The sequence below is a fragment of the Anomaloglossus baeobatrachus genome, chromosome 8 (genome assembly GCF_048569485.1).
Source record: "Anomaloglossus baeobatrachus isolate aAnoBae1 chromosome 8, aAnoBae1.hap1, whole genome shotgun sequence".
Taxonomy (NCBI): Eukaryota; Metazoa; Chordata; class Amphibia; order Anura; family Aromobatidae; genus Anomaloglossus; species Anomaloglossus baeobatrachus.
The window spans coordinates 240,064,589-240,084,040 of NC_134360.1; the positions used below are offsets into that span (position 1 = coordinate 240,064,589).

Consider the following 19,452-nt stretch of genomic DNA (forward strand, 5'->3'; position numbering starts at 1 on the left):
AAACATTTTTTAAAAAAACAGGCAGAAAAATGTTTTACCTCACAAAAGGAATCACCTATGATTCCCCCTCTGCTGTAATGTCTGTATACTCTACTTCGTCCCCTACCCAGGAGATGTGGTATGATCAGACCATGTACCTGTACGGTCAGACACGGCCATTACAGAGTACACGGCAGGGACATATATATAAGATTATCTCAGCACAGGAAGATTAATTCTAATCACATCCAATTGTGGAAATTATTATTATTCCAAGATCTATTGTTTAAAATGAACTTTGTACGAGGGAAAAAACCCTTTAAGTACTAGATGTTTTTTTACCTCTGGGAGTGAATATATTTACGCCTATCACGGATTGCATCCAGAGATCTTGAAAATTGTGAAGAATTGAAACACAAAGTATATTAGTAGAATGAAGGTTTAGAAGAAGGAACAACAATTCCAAGCGAAAGAAGTGTCGAGTAATGTAATGTATGAAGGACTTGGCTTGTGCCCAGCTCGGCAGGTGGAGCAGACTGATCACCTGGAATGTTCCTGTCCTTCCCGTCACTGCAGCCGCAGCCAATCCCTGCCCAGGACTCTGCCAAGGAGGAAGCGATAGAGTTTCCACCTGTGAATAATAAACAAAAGCCGAGAATCCTGTAAGACGGGGACAAGATCAAGACGAGGAGAAGAAAGGGACTCATGACTCGGGAGCCGTGTGGATGGGGCAGTGGGTAAGTTTACATATATGAGATTTAACCCATTCAAGACACTGCCTGAGGCAGGCAACCACTATTGGGTAGTAACATATGGGCCCGCACCTGTTGTGCATAGGAGCTCATCGGGCTGTGATAAGGGGGCAGTGTCATTCTAGGAGAGTCTTTAAATGGGGTGCAGATGGGGCAGTTAAAACTGGGACCCAGTACCTAATGGAGTCCAAAAGCCGTAGAAAGACGGCCATGCCATATATATTACATATTTTATCTGTCTCTGGGAAAGCTGGGTTAGAGGAGAAAATAAAGTCTAACTGAATATGTAGAAAAGGTGGAAAATATAATGGTTACACAAGTAGCAGACGTATAATCAGTGCAACTTGTGCGGCTGCCTGGGGCCCAACAGGTCAGGGGCCCATTTCTACCTAAAAAGCTGGTAAAATTGTGTATTTTACTGATCTCTGCACGGCAATGGGCTCATATATTGTTCTTGCACAGGGGTCCTCACCTGTTTGTGTCCACCAATGGGTTATATCATTGATATTATAATTGTACTGCACAGGTGAAGCTGTAGATCCCTGAGATCAAGGGCGGACATATCATCGGTGTAACCTGGGCAGCCGCTCAGGGGCCCAACAGGTCAGGGGGCCCATTTCTACCTAAAAAGCTGGTAAGATTGTGTATTTTACTGATCTCTGCACAGCAATGGGCTCATATATTCTTACACAGGGGCCCTCATCTGTTTGTGTCCACCAATGGGTTATATCATTGATATTATAATTGTACTGCACAGGTGAAGCTGTAGATCCCTGAGATCAAGGGCGGACATATCATCGGCCCAAGAGGTTGGGGACCCATTTCTACTTCCAAAACAGGTGAAATTTTGAATTTGATGAGTTATTGGGCTGAAAAGGGCCCACATACTGTTCTTACACATAGGCCCTTTTCTGTCTGTGCCGCCAGTGCCTGAGATAATGCGTTATTGGATCCTCCTTAGTCACTCCAGATAGGTGCTCACTGCACACCTGTTTATCACTGAGTCCATTGTACCCGGTGACTGAGGTTCTGATCTTATCTGGAAACTAAACGCGATCCACGTAAACAGCGAGCTGCGCCCTGACCGAGGAATGCAGGACTTTCAACATTCAATACATTGTAAACTGAGGCTATAAACTGTAAATCTGGCCAATGGCGTTCATGAGGGTCTGCCCCGAAGTCTAAACCCCTCGGCAAAGGCTGAGACTGAAGCTGCTGAGTCTCAATGCCAAATCGCAAATAGCCCCCCATTACCACTTTGTGCCATTTATGCCACTGGTGTCTTCATATGTGATATAGGAGCCATCATATCCGCTCAGGTAAGTAGCTAGGTGCCTTTACTACCTCTGCACCCTGGCAGAACACATGTATCCTGCAGAAGAGTACATGGACTGAGTTGTGGCACGATATGACCGCCAATTGGTGAACTTTTACCAATCAGCGGCCTTTTGACTGTCTACATAGGCACACCAAATGAAATGATGCGCACTGAGTGATGTATACCAGGTCACTCAGTGCGCACATGCCCTGCAAAAAGATAATTTCGTCCCATGAACGAGAGTTTTGCACTTAGCGGTCATGATTATCTTGCAGCGTAAAAGCCCCTTTTATGCTGATGTTGAACTTTTCCATCCAAAAGTATTATACCTGCATATTGGTAAGTGCATTGTCATGTGTGATTATTTAGTAAGCAGAGGGCAAAACAGCAACAATGTAACACATCCATTGTAAATCTCCTAATTCTAATATTTTAGTGATTGTTTGATTTTAGGCAAAAAAATAAATAAATTATATGTATAAAAATGACAAAAGGAAAATGGGCTGATGCAAAAGTTTAGACACCCTTAGAGATTTGTGTGCTTAGATAACTTTGACCAAGGTTTCAGACCTTAATTAGCCTGTTAGGGTTATGACTTGTTCACCATCATCATTAGGAAAGGCCGGGTGATGCAAAGGTCCCAGCTTTATAGAAACTCAACCTCCTGGAACCTTGTGCCAAAAACAGCAGCCATGTGTTCTTTTAACCAGCTGCCTAGCACTCTGAATATGAAAATGGTGGAGGCCAACAATCCAGGAGGCTATAAGAAGATAGCAAAGCGTTTTCAAATTACATTTCCCCAGTTTGAAATGTAATTAAGAAATTTGGAACAATGGAGGGCAAGATAAGGTCTGGAAGACCAAGTAAAATTTCTGCTAGTAGGATTTCTAGAGAGGCAAATCAGAAACCCTGCGTGACTGCAAAAGATCTTAAGGAAGATTTAGCAGACTCTGGAGTTGTGGTACATTGTTCTACTCTTCAGAGACACCTAATAATAATAATAATAATATTTATTCACCTGCACAAATATGGCCTTGATGGAAGAGTCATCAGAAGAAAATCTCTCCTGTGTCCTCAGCATAAAATTTAGCATCAGCAGTCTGCAAAATAACATCTAACCAAGCCTGATGCATTGTGGAAACAAGTCCTGTGGACCAATGAGAGTAAAATAGAACTCATGGGGGCAATTATCAAAGGTATGAGTTTAGACAAAAGGGCACAGAATTTAAGGACTATAATATCTCTCCAGCCAGTAAGCATGGGGGAGGATCAATCATACTATCGGATTGTGTTGCAACCAATGGGATGGGGGAACATTTCATGGGTAGAGCGAAGAATGGATTCAGTGAACTTTCAACAAATTTTTTATGTAAACATAACACCATGTGTAAAAAAGTTGAAGTTGAAAAGAGAAGAAAAGAGGAGAAAAGAGCATGGCTTCTACAAATCGTTAATGATTCTAAACACGTCAAAATCCACAATATATGACCTCGAAAGGCGCAACTTGAAGGGTTTCCAATGTCCCTCACAGGCCCCTGATCTGAACATCATTGAAAATCTGTGGCTAGACCTCAAAAGAGCAGTGCATGCAAGACGAGCCAGGAATCTCACAGGACTGGAAGACCTCTCGAAGGAAGATCAGTATATGTAAGACAAGCCAGGAATCTCACAGAACTGGAAGACGTCTCCAAGGAAGAGGAGTACATGCAAGACGAGCCAGGAATCTTACAGAACTGGAAGACGTCTCCAAGGAAGAATGGTTGAAATTTCCTCAAACAAGAATTGAAAGACTCTTGGCTGCTACAAAAAAGCATTTACAAGCTGTGATACTTGTCAAAGGGGCTGCTGCTATATATTAACCATGAAGGGTGCCCAAGCTTTTGCAATGACCCACTTCCTTTTTTTTGTTAATTTAAAAATGTAAATATGTTTTACCTAAAATACAAAGGAAATGTGTTATCTTTAACTTTATACCTTTTAGACATCATTTCATCTTCAACTTGCCTAACTGTTCAAAATGACAGTAATTATGGCCAGGGATGCCCAAACGTTTGCATGCCACTGTATATACAGGAGCAGTATTATAGTAGTTATATTCTTGTATATAGTTTCAGTATTATAGTAGTTATATTCTTGTACATAGGGGGCAGTATTATAGTAGTTATATTCTTGTACAAAGGGTCAGTATTATAGTAGTTAAATTCTTGAACATAGAGGCAGTATTATAGTAGTTATATTCTTGTACATAGGGGGCAGTATTATTATAGTAGTTAGTCTTGTACATAGGGGCAGTATTATAGTAGTTATATTCTTGTATATAGGAGGCAGTATTATAGTAGTTATATTCTTGTACATGGGGGCAGTATTATAGTAGCTATATTCTTGTATATAGTTTCAGTATTATAGTAGTTATAGTCTTGTACATAGGGGCAGTATTATAGTAGTTATATTCTTGTACATAGGGTCAGTATTATAGTAGTTATATTCTTGTACATAGGGGGCTGTATTATTATAGTAGTTAGTCTTGTACATAGGGGCAGTATTATAGTAGTTATATTCTTGTATATAGGAGGCAGTATTATAGTAGTTATATTCTTGTACATGGGGGCAGTATTATAGTAGTTATATTCTTGTACATAGGGTCAGTATTATAGTAGTTATATTCTTGTACATAGAGGCAGTATTATAGTAGTTATATTCTTGTACATAGGGGGCTGTATTATTATAGTAGTTAGTCTTGTACATAGGGGCAGTATTATAGTAGTTATATTCTTGTATATAGGAGGCAGTATTATAGTAGTTATATTCTTGTACATAGGGGCAGTATTATAGTAGTTCTATTCTTGTCCATAGGAGAGGATAGACGTGTGTTTGTGAGCTCTCAGCAGGGCGGAGGCCATGGCCTCAGACCCAGGTGGAGGGGAGGGGAGCTGGGCTGATGATCCAGGAGAAGTCCACAGTCTGGAGTGTGGCCTGCAGCATGGATCTGATGGTGGTGGAGAAGTGGAAATGGTGGCTGGTGAGTCCTTGAAACCTGAGTGCAATATTTCTGGATTAAGTTCCAAAGATACAAGGAAAAGTATTTTTAAGTTGGAAATGCAAATTAGCAGACTAAAAAGAGAAATTAGTAATGAGAGTGATGCAAAACTGAAGCTGATGAAATGTGAGTGCCTGGATGATTGTACACGTGAGCTGGCAATGCGGAAAGAAAGACTGGAGAAAAACCTGACCTCTGTGACCAGAGTGGAGACACGGACTAAGGAAAAACAAAGGGAATCCAGAGCCCAGAGTGTAAAGAGACAGCGCTTCATTAAATCAAAGGACAAAGACTATGAGACTGTGTATGACATTGTGAGTCAGGGGAATCCGGTGAGGAGCGCGGCATTAATATCAGGGGCGCAATGTGAGCGGTCAGAGACATCCGAAAATGCTGCAGAGCAATGTGTGTCAGCAAATGATGGGTTAACTGCAGAGCCATGTGTGTCAGCACAAGAGGGGTTAACTGCAGAGCACTCTGTGTGCAACAATGAAATGAACATTAATCCTGCTACTGAGAATGGAAGTGCACCTTGTACAGAGACAGTAGGTGAGACCCCGCTCGGCATAGTGAGTGAGACCCCGCTCGGCATAGTGAGTGAGACCCCGCTCGGCATAGTGAGTGAGACCCCGCTCGGCATAGTGAGTGAGACCCCGCTCGGCATAGTGAGTGAGACCCCGCTCGGCATAGTGAGTGAGACCCCGCTCAGCACAGTAAGTGAGACCCCGCTCAGCACAGTAAGTGAGACCCCGCTCAGCACAGTAAGCGAGACCCCACTCAGCACAGTAAGTGAGACCCCGCTCAGCACAGTAAGTGAGACCCCGCTCGGCACGGTGGGTGGGACCCCGCTCGGCACGGTGGGTGGGACCCCGCTCGGCACGGTGGGTGAGACCCCGCTCGGCACGGTGGGTGAGACCCTAGGCAATATGATTGAGACCGCGCTCAGTGGTGCTAGTAATGAAGACCTTCTGGCAGCAGAAAGTATAATGGACTCTCGGCCGTCTGTGGCAGTAAGTGGCGACAATATCGTGGTATTAATGGATTCCGGATCGTCGGTGTTAGACAATGGAGATAATATTGTGCAGCAGTTGGGGCTGGTGGACTCTCTGCCATGTAATATGCAACAGTCGGGGCTGGTGGACTCTCTGGCATGTAATGTGCAGCAGCAATCAGTAGTGGAGTTGGCCATGTTTGCAGCACAATCGGGGTCCAGTAAGCATAAGGCTGGGGAGAGCGGCAGCACTGAGCCGCCTGCAGCTGAGAATCCCAGCACCGATCCGCCTGTGGATGGGGAAAATGCCGGCTCTAACCCATCTGACGACCAGCATCAGCCCAGGAGACTGTTCTCCAATGTCACAAGACTAGTGAACCCTCCACCTCAAAGAATAAATGCTGTGAGGATCAAGTACACCGGGCCAGAGGAGAAGATCCCTTCCAGAATCTATATTGGTAAAGTCCTTCTGAAAGGTTTCATGAAGTTTCAGGCGTCTGAAATCCATGCTCTGATACACGTTCCCCCCAGCAGAGTCTTTGATGTCAGTTTTAAGCTGCAGTATGATCTGGATGCGTTCTGGAGCATCTATAATGACACCAGAGATGATAAGATCTGGGATGACCTCTACTGTATCCAGTTGTCTAAGCCGCAGGAGGTAACGGCCACTGTCCTGTTCCGGTCTGAGGTGGTGGCACTGGCAGATCTACAGCACTGGCTGAGTCGGCAGTGTATGGTGAAAAGTCATCCTGAGAAGATCTATGATGAGGAACAGTTGTGGAATGGAGGCTATACGGTGAAGATTCAGCTCCTACAACAGAATGGTGTGACCTGTCATCTGCCGCACTCCTTCTATTTGGGCTCCGAGAGGGGGATATGCTACTACCCTGGTCAGCCACGTCGGTGCCATAAATGTGGAGGCCGTCACCTCGCCATGAACTGTTCTCGTGTGAAGTGCTCCTTATGTGGACAGTTGGGGCATGTAAAGAGCGAGTGTACAGGACCTGTCATCTGTAACCTGTGCTCAGAATCAGGGCACACATTCAGGGAATGTCCTTTTGCTGAACATAATCAATATAATGATCCGATCTTCCCAGTACCTATGGAGGAAGCTCAGGAAGATGTTGCCAGAGGTCTTGATGTTGTCCCTGAAGTAAGCAATGATCATGATAGCAGTCTTAATGTCACTGAATCAGCTCCAGAGTCTGTGATGCCACCAAAGAAAGCTGTTCTGCAAAGACCACCAGCCACTGAAAAAAAGTCTATGGTACCACCAGTCATTGAAGACACCCCTAAGGTGCTATCAACTCCTAACCTACTATCAATTAATCAAGAAGGGGCTAAATGGCCATCAGTCACTAAAGGAAGAACAAAAATCCTTCCAGTCAAAACTAAACTGTCAGTCATTAAAGGAAAATCTAAAGTGTTTAAAAAGCCTTATGTCAAACCGCCCAGTCCCCGGGCTAGTACTTCTGCAGAATCAGTTGGACTGGCCACTTCGTCCAGTGTCGATGACGAAGGTTTCGTTACCGTAAAAAGGAAAAATATTGCTGCGAATCCTTCCAGAAAAATAAAAACTGTACAGAAGACTTCTGAGCCTCCGGATTTATCAGTCAGTTCGGGACGTTATAGTGTACTGGGAGAAGGACCGGAAGAAGAGACACAAATGGAGCAAAGTCCTTCATATGTTCCTGGAAGTGACTCTCATGAGGTGGATCCTGTTTCCCCAGTGTCCACAAAGAGGTGGGGAACTACAGGTGACAGCAGTGGAAGGAGGAAGAAGACCAGGAAGTCTAAGTGATCTAGATGCGGCTGAGGATAAGCTCTATTAATGTGAACAGTGTGAGGACCAGGACTCGGCGGCAGGCTATATACCAGCGTCTGTCTGATGAGAGATCCGATGTCTTCTTTTTACAGGAGACATATTTGAAGAGTAATGCCCATGTGTATGCAGCTAAGAGAGACTGGAGACTCGGGCCGTCGTTCTGGTCCTTCGGTCTGGAGAGGAATGATGGTGTGGGGATCCTCTTTAATACTATGGATGTTCATGTGAATAGAGTCTTGGAGATCTGTCCGGGCCGATGTCTGATGCTGGACTTTACGCTGGACTCCGTCCATTATAGAGCCATAAATATTTATGCTCCGCAGACCAGAAAGGAGCGGAGGGAGTTATTTGATCATCTGAAGTCATATTGTTTTACTTCAAAAGTATTTCTATTGTGTGGAGATTTTAATAATGTGTCATGTAATGTGGACCGAACCAGTAGTCACAAGAGACTGAGATATGATGAGATCTTTCTTAATAATATAGTCCAGCAGGCCCATCTAGTAGACCCTTTTAGAACCCATCATACCAGTAAGACGTTCACTTACCACAAAGCCGGTAATGCCAGTAGAATAGACCGGGTGTATGTAAAGAGAGAGGTGAGAAGTTCTCAGTACAGGATCAGCCCTCTGGAGTACTCCGACCATTGTATGGTGAGCGTGACACTGGATTCGGACGGCACTGGGGTGTGTGGTAAGGGGTACTGGAAGATGAATAGCTCCGTAATTCAGGAGCCAGGGTTTAGAGATGCCTTTACCACCTATTATAATGAGCGGAGGACCACGCAGTGTATGTGTGAGGACACAGCTGAGTGGTGGGAAATCATGAAAAGTGACATCAAGCAGTTTATTATACGGGCAGCTAAAAGACGCAGTAATGTGGAGTATATGAGATACTCGGCCTTGAGACTACAATTGAGCAGGCTATATAGCAGGATGAATGGTGGAGAGGAGGTGGACAGCCGGAACGTTAGCCAGATAAAGCAGAGGATGAGAGAGTTACAGTACGATCGCCTCAAGTCTCTCAAGGCAGAGGGACAGTTTGATAGTTGGGGTGTCCATACTCCGGACCCCTTTATAGCTTGTAAGAACAGAGTCAGTAAGAAGCTAATGACCGGCTTTTTGGATGAGAATGGGGTGGAGCAGTCAGATCAGGAGAAAGTCCATAACATCATTGGGGACTATTATAGAGATCTGTATAAAGGGGTCCAGATCAGAGAGGATGGCATTAAAGACTATCTGAAGGGGACGTCTCGGACAACGTTAGACCCTGTACAGGCGGAGAGTATGGCCAGGCCCATAACTGAGGAGGAGGTAAAAAGGAGCATTGACTCCTTAAAGCCCAACAAGAGCCCGGGGCTGGACGGCCTGACCAGTGAGTTCTATAGAGGGTTTAGGGACTTGTTGGCTCCGGACCTGGTGCAGGTCTATAATGAGTGTCTCTCTGCTGGGAAGCTCACCCAGTCCCAGTATAAATCTGTTCTGGTCCTTCTGGCAAAAAAGGGAAATCTAAAAGATCTAAAGAACTGGCGTCCCCTGTCTTTACTGAATACGGATTATAAAATCCTGGCTAAAATCTTGTATTTTCGGCTGAGTGAGGTGGCGGGTGAGCTGCTCATCGCCAACCAGACGTGTGGTGTGAAGGGTCGCACTATAGAGGACTCATTACTGCTGGTGAGAGAGGCCGTGACGTATATTAAGCAGCACAATATGGGAGCGTATATTGTGGGGTTAGACCAGAGTAAGGCCTTTGATAGAGTCCATCATGGCTACTTGTATGAGGTGTTGTCGCATTATGGTCTTCCCGTGCAGTTTGTGCAGTGGTTGCAGGTTCTGTATAAGGAGGCCATTAGTCTGCCGCTGATTAATGGCCATTTGGCCGAGCCTTTCAGGATTATGTCGGGGGTGAGGCAGGGTTGTCCTCTCAGCCCTTTGTTGTATGTCTTCAGTCTAGATCCTTTCCTTAGAAAGTTGCAGGACCATAGAGATTTTACAGGGTTGCGGTGTCACCTGCAGAGTAAAGTGGAGGATGTGAAGTTCTGCGCTTATGCGGATGATGTGTCGGTCGTGGTGACTTCTAGAAAAGACTGTGCGGCTCTACAGCAGGAGATTGCAGCTTTCTCCCATGTGTCTAATTCCTCTGTGAATATGGAGAAGAGCGAGGCTCTATGGTTGGGGGATGACCAGAATGTCTTCTCTGTGCCCTTTAGGACAGTTCAGGGTCAGATAAAGATTTTGGGAGTTGTGTTTGGTGCTGTAGACGATGGGAAGGTGAACTGGGAAGAGAGGTTGTCGGTGTGTGAGCAGAAGGTGCAGAGCTGGAAGCACTGGAGGATGACGTATCAGGAGAAGATCCGTCTGCTGAAGACGTTCCTGCTCCCGCTCTTCCTCTATATCAGTGTGGTGTTCCCGGTGCCTGATACGTTACTCCCTAGGCTCACCAATGTTTTCTTCCACTTTTTATGGGGTAACCGAGTGAATGTGGTCAGGAGAAATATTGTCTATCTCCCCTATGAGGAGGGCGGCCTCTCCATGCCATGCCCCGAGCTCTTCTTTAATCTCTTGTTCTTGATGAAAAACTTCTCATTTTGTAAAAAGTTAGAGAAGACGCCGTGGTCTTGGTTGTTTAAGAGACAGATTCAGCAGTTTGTGTCGGTGTGGTCGGTAGGAGATCCCATCAAGAGGATCTCCGGGCGCATAAAGAATAACGTGTCTTGGTATGGTGTCCATGTAATAAGTAAGATCATTAGATGGAAGATCCTGTATGATGATGTTAAGCAGCTCAGTAGGAAGGAACTGTACAAAAATCTTCTGTCCTCTCACTTCAGAGCCCAAATACAACTGAAGGGTGCTCCACATCTAGATGTGAAACAGGCGGCAAAAACCCTGCGAGACCCCAGAGTTCCCCCTCATATGAGAGATGTAGCTTGGTTGGGGATGCATGGTAAAATGTACGTCCGAGATAATCTGAAGTGTAGGAATGTATCAGACAGATCCTGTCCTAGAGATGAGTGCCCCAATGTACAGGAGACCATGGAGCATCTGCTGCTGGAGTGTCCCTTCAGTATTCAAGTGTGGGGGTCTGTGTCTAGGTCGCTAAAGTTACCGCACCTGGTGGGACAGTCGTACCCTCAGCTGCTGTACGGAGACTTCCAGCCGGGGCTCAGGGCGTATAGCAGAAGCTCCCTGTATATCATAAATGTGGTGACCATCTACCATCTGTGGTGTGCGCGGTGCTGCCTGCTCATCAATAAGGAGATCCTGTCCTGTGAGAACGTCAGGTGTAAGATCCTAGAAAGTCTCAAGACCGTGTATAAGAAAGATATACAGAGGACAATAGGGAACCTGAGCTGGAGGAACATTCATGTGTCAGGATTCATTACTGAGACCTAATGTTTTGTGAAGGTGAAATCACTTCAATATTTCTTGTATTTCTTGTATTTTATGATTTAAATGTAAATATTTTGTAAATTTTGGTTGGCAATTTTAAATAAAAAGATCATTATAGTAGTTATATTCTTGTACATAGAGGCAGTATTATAGTAGTTATATTCTTGTACATAGGGGGCAGTATTATTATAGTAGTTAGTCTTGTACATAGGGGCAGTATTATAGTAGTTATATTCTTGTACATAGAGGCAGTATTATAGTAGTTATATTCTTGTACATAGGGGGCAGTATTATAGTAGTTATATTCTTGTACATAGGGGGCAGTATTATAGTAGTTATATTCTTGTATATAGGAGGCAGTATTATAGTAGTTATATTCTTGTACATAGGAGCAGTATTATAGTAGTTATATTCTTGTACATAGGGTCAGTATTATAGTAGTTATATTCTTGTACATAGAGGCAGTATTATAGTAGTTATATTCTTGTACATAGGGGGCAGTATTATTATAGTAGTTAGTCTTGTACATAGGGGCAGTATTATAGTAGTTATATTCTTGTACATAGAGGCAGTATTATAGTAGTTATATTCTTGTACATAGGGGGCAGTATTATTATAGTAGTTAGTCTTGTACATAGGGGCAGTATTATAGTAGTTATATTCTTGTACATAGAGGCAGTATTATAGTAGTTATATTCTTGTACATAGGGGGCAGTATTATTATAGTAGTTAGTCTTGTACATAGGGGCAGTATTATAGTAGTTATATTCTTGTACATAGGGGCAGTATTATAGTAGTTATATTCTTGTACATAGGGGGTAGTATTATAGTAGTTATATTCTTGTACATAGGAGCAGTATTATAGTAGTTATATTCTTGTACATAGGGGCAGTATTATAGTAGTTATATTCTTGTACATAGGGGGTAGTATTATAGTAGTTATATTCTTGTACATAGGAGCAGTAGTATAGTAGATCAATTATGTCCAGCACTGCAGTTACTTTATATTATACATGCTAAGCAAATTCCATTTATTAATTACAGTTAATAGTGTCTTCAGTCTCTATACTCGTGCTATTTCTCTGTTGTCAGCTGGGATTGTCTCTGGATGAGTCAGTGTCACATACGAGGTCAGCGCTGTGCAGTCATTGTACAATCAATATTAAGTATCCTAGCTGTGACACATCTATATTATATTTATAGGGCACTGACCTGGTGGCACGTTGGTTCTGAACTGGGGAAAAATTGTTTAGAGAGAAGTTGTGCTTGGATGATGGATAACAACATAGGAACCTATTATCTGCGTTGATGAATCATTACGGCCCTGTGTACAATGGTTTAGTGTTGTTGCAGGCGACTGCAAATGGCTTCATCTGCAAGAATAAAAGCGAGCTGCGATCTTCAACTACTTTGGCTTTTAGTTTTAAGATGTAATAAGGTGGATCGGCGACACATCGACATGCTCTGCTGCATCAATATCCTTCGGCTTCTCCCAATTCTCTCCTGGATGTTCGCAATAACAATGGACGTCCAAACATGTGGTGCCCGATCCATTATTGCATTTTAGCATTTTTTTTATTATTTTTTTTTTTGTGTTTTTCGCTTGTTTTTCATTTGCGCTTTATTTTATTTTTTTTTTAAATCAGCATTTTTTAATACCTATTTTGTAGGTTTTTCGCCTTTTTTTAATTATATTTTTTTGTTTGTAATCAGTTTGGAGTTTCCAGATATTTTCGGCTTATTCATCATTTTGTGACTTTTATTTATCTCCAAAAAGTCATAACATTTTTCGCAACTGTACTTCAGTCCCCTTCCCAGAGGTGCTTTAATGGCGCCTGGAATTTTGGTGCAATTTTTTACTTAATTTTAGCGGAACATACTATTTTGGGAGCTAAAAAGATACAAAAAAAAAGTTAAGGTAAAAAAATAAAAGAAGAATTGGTCATAAAAAAACCCTCAAAAAAAATTCTACAGGACAGAAAAAAAATAAAAGTTACTTAAAAGAATCAGCCAGATGTATCAGCCATCTCTATGTCAAAACGTGGCTATTGCATGATGCTGGAACCAGAAGGTTTGGAAATTCATTACCCAGCAGAACGGGAGCGCGTTTTTGTCAGTGACCCTGTGTGTACATTATATTCCACTATCACAATGCGCCATGTTGTGCTCACACAGGACATGACCGCTCTCCACAGAGAAACACCCATCTGACAGGAAAAAGATATCAACCTCAGTCATTACTTACACTGCTGAGGTAAAATGAAAGCTGAGCTCTGATTGGTTGTTATGGGCAATAAATGCTGTGCTCTGATTGGTTACTTTGGTCAAATGAAAGCTCTCATTGGGTAAAATGAAAGCTGAGCTCTGATTCGCTCCACTGGTCACATGAAAGCTAAGCTCTGATTAAATAAAATGAAAGCTGAGCTCTGATTGGCTCCACTGGTCACATGACATCTAAGCTCTTATTAAGTAAAATTAAAGCTGAGTTTTGATTGGTTAATTTGAAAAAATAAAAGTTGAGCTCTGGTTGCTATGATAAACTGAAAGATGAGTTATGGTTGCTATGGCAAAATGAAAGTTGAGCTCTGGTTGCTATGATAAACTGAAAGATGAGTTATGGTTGCTATGGCAAAATGAAAGTTGAGCTCTGGTTGATATTGCAAACTGAAAGTTGAGCTATGGTTGCTATGGCAAACTGAAAGTTGAGCTGTGGTTGCTATGGCAAAATGAAATCTGAGCTCTGGTTGCTATGCTATGGCAAAATGAAAGTTGAATTCTGGTTGCTATCGGCAACACATACATTTTTACTGCAGTATAGTTCTGATGAATGAGGCCCGATAAGCCTCATCCTGTACAAACCACACAAGGGATAAAGGGATAAGGGGGGGTGGATTTTTTGTGGCCCACCCTGTATATATAGTATGTACAGCCTTAAGAGAGTTCTTTGATAAGATGGTGGTCATATTTAGTAGTATTAAAAATAAGGAGAGTAGTTATATCACAGATTTTAATTCAATTTACGAGAGAAAAAAAAAAAAGCATAAACAATAGTAATAAGACACTGGTGATGTATAGCAGTATTATATACTGTAGGTAGAGATTGCTAAATGGCGCTGTGACAGTAGCGTTCTGGCAGTATTATGTGTACAGCACTGCTACGGGTCACTGTAAGTGGTATTTTGTAGGCAGTGGGCACTGTGTGACATTGGTATGGAAGGATGGTTGTCGGTGTTATGTGAACACTGTATAGCACTGGTATAAGGTCATTATCTGGTATGTAATGTGGGCAGTGTATGGGAATATTTATGAAGAAGGCGTAGCTACAGTATTATTTAGGCATTATGAAGTGACCAGCCAGGGAGGCCTCTGGCTGTGTAGTCGTGGCAGCACGGTGTTCAAGGCACATCCCTGGCTTTGGTACTTCTTTAATGTTGAGAGAGTGTGTGTCGGTATCTTCATCGGCCGATGCACAAAGAGTCTGCAGGCAAAAGTCCAGATGCAATAAAAACGACATTTATTCACAAAGATAAAACACTCCGGTCAGCAGATTCCGGCAATATTAGTGGAGCTGGGGACAACCTGCCCAAACGCACCCTCTGGTGGGGATATGCCCTAGATACTCTTCTTCTCCGGGCTCCCACTCTCTGGCCAAGCACGCACTGGACCCACACCAGCGGAATAGACCCTGAGGTTGCGTCCACCTCCTGTTCTCCGGTGTCCCTTGATGGTTCGCTCACATACACACACTTGCCGCTGCAGATGTTCACTATCTGCTGTCCCGGATCCTCTCTCCCTCACACAAACAGACTTTGCCTAGATATCCGGCCGACTCCTCCTCCCCGGTGGCAACAGCCGTCCCACCCGGCCACTAGGGGGTGCCCTAACACATCACATATAAATATTAAAACACTTTTAATAATAACTTTTCCGGGACTATCAGTAGGGGTTATGGCCACCCACTACATGCCTCCCCTCTTAAAATCCGAGCCTCCCGGCAAGGCTCTAAACTTTAAACATTTTAACACATAAAAACCTTTTGGGTCAGTCCTCAACAGCGGCACCAGTTCAGCGGCGCTCCCGGTCTTTAGGGGCGCTTAATGGCGCAGCAGCGCTCCCGGTCTTTGCTGGAGGCGCCCGGAGGCTTCAATAGCGCTCCCGGTCTTTGCTGGAGGCGCCCGGAGGCTTCAATAGCGCTCCCGGTCTTTGCTGGAGGCGCCCGGAGGCTTCAATAGCGCTCCCGGTCTTTGCTGGAGGGCAACAAGCCCGTAAAACTTTTCAACAACAAGGAAACCTTCTGCCGGTCTGGGAACAACACCGGTCTTTAAAGGTGCTGGAGTAAACAACTTACTCTGGGGGCCAGGCTCTCTTCCATTCCTCCGCTTGAGCCTGGATATAGGCCCCCAGAGATTGTCCCGGCTGGCGGCGGATTCGCCTGAAAGACACAGGGGCGAAAGGCGGCTCCACCGGCACAGCTGCTGCAGCTCCTCTTGGGGGTGATGGCGTCCCTGCCCGGGATGGTGGTGGTGCGTCCAGCATGATGACCGGCTTGTTGGTCACGTTTTGTGTTACCGCTACCACGGATGGAAACTTCTCCGGGTCAAGGGCCGGTTCAGTCGCTGTTTCCGGGGCAGCAGCCATGACGCGCCGGAGTTGAGAGGGCGCGGGCGGGATCGGTCTAGCATGGCTCCGGCGCCGCTCTTGCTGCTCCTCCCACTCAATCTCCTGCTGCCACTGCTCCGCTTCCCGGGTGGTTGGCATGCGAGAGACACAAACAGCAAACAGGCCGCGGCTACCTGCGTCCGGCAGGAATTGGACTTTCTCGCCCGGCCACAAGGTATGGAGTCGCTTGGGGAGTCCTTCCACGTCCAGATGGACTCTGTTATAGAAATAATCATCCCCGGTCTCTACTTCTCAGATGAATCCATACCCGTCCTTTTGGTTGAACTTAACAACCACCCCGGTCACAAACTGCTGGGCCAGCTCCTCGCCACCGGAACCGGACAGCATTTCCCGGACAATGGTCTCGGCCAGGAGACGTTCCTGGACGGGGTCAGGCTTCGGGGACAGAACACTGGGGTGCGACTCCACCGACGGGGCGATGACTGGGTCCCAGAAGAAGCCCAGGTGGTCCTTCTCTAGACGCCCGGCTAACTCCTCAGCCGACTCTGGCGCTGGAACAAATGGTGAGGCGGCGTTAAGCTGCGGGGTCTCCCATGGGAAGACAGCAACCCCCGGACGGCTTGGCATGGGTGGGGTAGCATAGGTCGCCTTCACCTCCGTGATGGTACTTCCGGTTTGGGCGTCCCATGAGGTCTTCCAGGAGACTTTATCCGGCCTTGTAGAACCTCCCGGTCCAATGGGAAGGTCCACCAACGCGGCCTCGTTAGCAGGGGCGAACCGGGGTCGGCCTCGACCGAGGCTGATTAGGGCCATAGTCGTCGCCAACTCCGCGGGTTGCCCAAAGGTCTCCATCTCGGTTTCTGACAGTATCGCTTGTAATGGCGGTGATGTCGACGCTGAGACTGGGAAGAGTGGAGGCGGGTCTTCGTTTCCCGCTCTTAAACGGACTCCACCCCCAGCCTCACGCATCATCTTGACTCCTCCGCTGAGGTACTTCTTTTTCTTCTTCAATGCCCTGGAGCTGGCGCCTCCCCTCTTTGGGCGGAGTACTCCGTACTTTCTCTTCGGCGCCGGCCAGCCCCAGGCTCTTCTTTTGGCGCCAATTTTTCGCGCCTTTTCTTCCTTACAGATAACGGCCTCCTTGCCGCCATCTTGTACCCGGTCCAACGCTTCGGGTACTGTGTTTTCTTCCCACCAGGGGACTGGAAATCTTGCATCATGGTCCGGGTCCTGTGTTCCAGGCACGACCTGATCTCCAGCTTTTTGGGTTCCTGGCAGGGGAATCGCATCCTGCCGACTACGCCACATGAAGTGACCAGCCAGGGAGGCCTCTGGCTGTGTAGTCGTGGCAGCACGGTGTTCAAGGCACATCCCTGTCTTTGGTACTTCTTTAATGTTGAGAGAGTGTGTGTCGGTATCTTCATCGGCCGATGCACAAAGAGTCTGCAGGCAAAAGTCCAGATGCAATAAAAACGACATTTATTCACAAAGATAAAACACTCCGGTCAGCAGATTCCGGCAATATTAGTGGAGCTGGGGACAACCTGCCCAAACGCACCCTCTGGTGGGGATATGCCCTAGATACTCTTCTTCTCCGGGCTCCCACTCTCTGGCCAAGCACGCACTGGACCCACACCAGCGGAATAGACCCTGAGGTTGCGTCCACCTCCTGTTCTCCGGTGTCCCTTGATGGTTCGCTCACATACACACACTTGCCGCTGCAGATGTTCACTGTCTGCTGTCCCGGATCCTCTCTCCCTCACACAAACAGACTTTGCCTAGATATCCGGCCGACTCCTCCTCCCCGGTGGCAACAGCCGTCCCACCCGGCCACTAGGGGGTGCCCTAACACATCACATATAAATATTAAAACACTTTTAATAATAACTTTTCCGGGACTATCAGTAGGGGTTATGGCCACCCACTACAATTATATTGTACTTATGTGTTCACTGTATAGAGGTATGATGATGTGGATGCTGTATGTGACTTATGTAGACACTGTATGGCAGAACAATTTTAGCCTCTTTTAAATGGACAGTTATGGCAGAAGGACTTTGAGATTGTACTCAGCACTGGACATATGTGACATGTAGCAGTGATCATGGAGGTGAAGGCGGGTTACACACTTCATGTCACTCAGGCCTTCCTCCTGACATGGCTGCTTCAGTAAAATACCGTACTTATTTTCCCTGTTCTGTTATTCCTACTGGACGCTGGTGCATTAATTGGGCGGATGGCCTGCACAATCCGATACTATCGAATCAGATATGTGAGACCATGCCCCTTTGACAGGAGGAATGGTGACATTCATAAATTTCCAAGAGGAATAACAGAGGAACAGCGCCACACAGATTCATAAGAAAAGATGCTCCAGGATTAGTATTTCATGGAAATTAGAAGAATTTACTAAAACAGACTTTTCTGCAGAGCTGACATTATTTTAAAGAACACTGCAGTCAGTCTCTACATGGCCTGAAATGGCTGATATCAGGGAGTAATAGAATGTCAACACCCTATAACCTAAAACAGCAGATAAAAGGAAACTACCGTAAATTGAATCCAATTACGCAGCACTTTAGGTTTATTCCAGTTTGAGAAATAGGCGTGTAGCCTCATAATTGTATTTGTTATCAGTGTACGTGCCTTCTACGTGGCTAATCATTTCATGAGTCTACCGATTTGCGTCATAAATGTCTGTAACATTATAATGTCGCTTTATTAAGGTACCAGTAAATCCAGAAAAATGGTGGGGGATGTCTGTGTTCTTATGTTCATTTAGGATATGTCGACAACAAAGTGTGGAGAATGTAACTGTCCAGTCACAGTTCTATTTTGCTGCAATCTGGCCCAAGAGCATGGATGTTCAACCTGAGAGTGCGGAGGTCCGGCCCGAGAGAGTGCGGAGGTCCGGCCCGAGAGAGTGCGGAGGTCCGGCCCGAGAGAGTGCGGAGGTCCGGCCCGAGAGAGTGCGGAGGTCCGGCCCGAGAGAGTGCGGAGGTCCGGCCCGAGAGAGTGCGGAGGTCCGGCCCGAGAGAGTGCGGAGGTCCGGCCCGAGAGAGTGCGGAGGTCCGGCCCGAGAGAGTGCGGAGGTCCGGCCCGAGAGAGTGCGGAGGTCCGGCCCGAGAGAGTGCGGAGGTCCGGCCCGAGAGAGTGCGGAGGTCCGGCCCGAGAGAGTGCGGAGGTCCGGCCCGAGAGAGTGCGGAGGTCCGGCCCGAGAGAGTGCGGAGGTCCGGCCCGAGAGAGTGCGGAGGTCCGGCCCGAGAGAGTGCGGAGGTCCAGCCTGAAAGGGTGGCAGTCCGAACTGAGAGCTTGGAGGTCTGGCCTGAGTATGGAGTGGGGAGGGAAGTTCAGTCCGAGAGTGGGAAGGTCCAGCCCAAGATTTTAGAGGTTTAGTCCAAGTGGGCAGAGATTCATTTAGTAGAGTGTAAAAATCCAGCCTGAGAGATAGGCCAGGGATATAATGCAGGAGTATAGAAATCCAGCAGGACATTGTAGAGATCCAGTAGAAAAGTGCAGTATTCCATCCAAAAAGTCTGGA

General features: G+C 45.8%; 1 protein-coding gene across 1 annotated transcript in view; it reads left to right on the forward strand.

Moving 5' to 3' along the window:
* Positions 1-583: 583 nt before the first annotated feature.
* TMEM125 (transmembrane protein 125) overlaps positions 584-19,452 on the forward strand; it is a 35,517-nt gene continuing 16,648 nt past the window's right edge. Inside the window, exon 1 of the mRNA XM_075320437.1 lies at positions 584-716. The gene's annotated coding sequence lies outside the window, so the exon portion shown is untranslated. The remainder of the gene's footprint in view (positions 717-19,452) is intronic.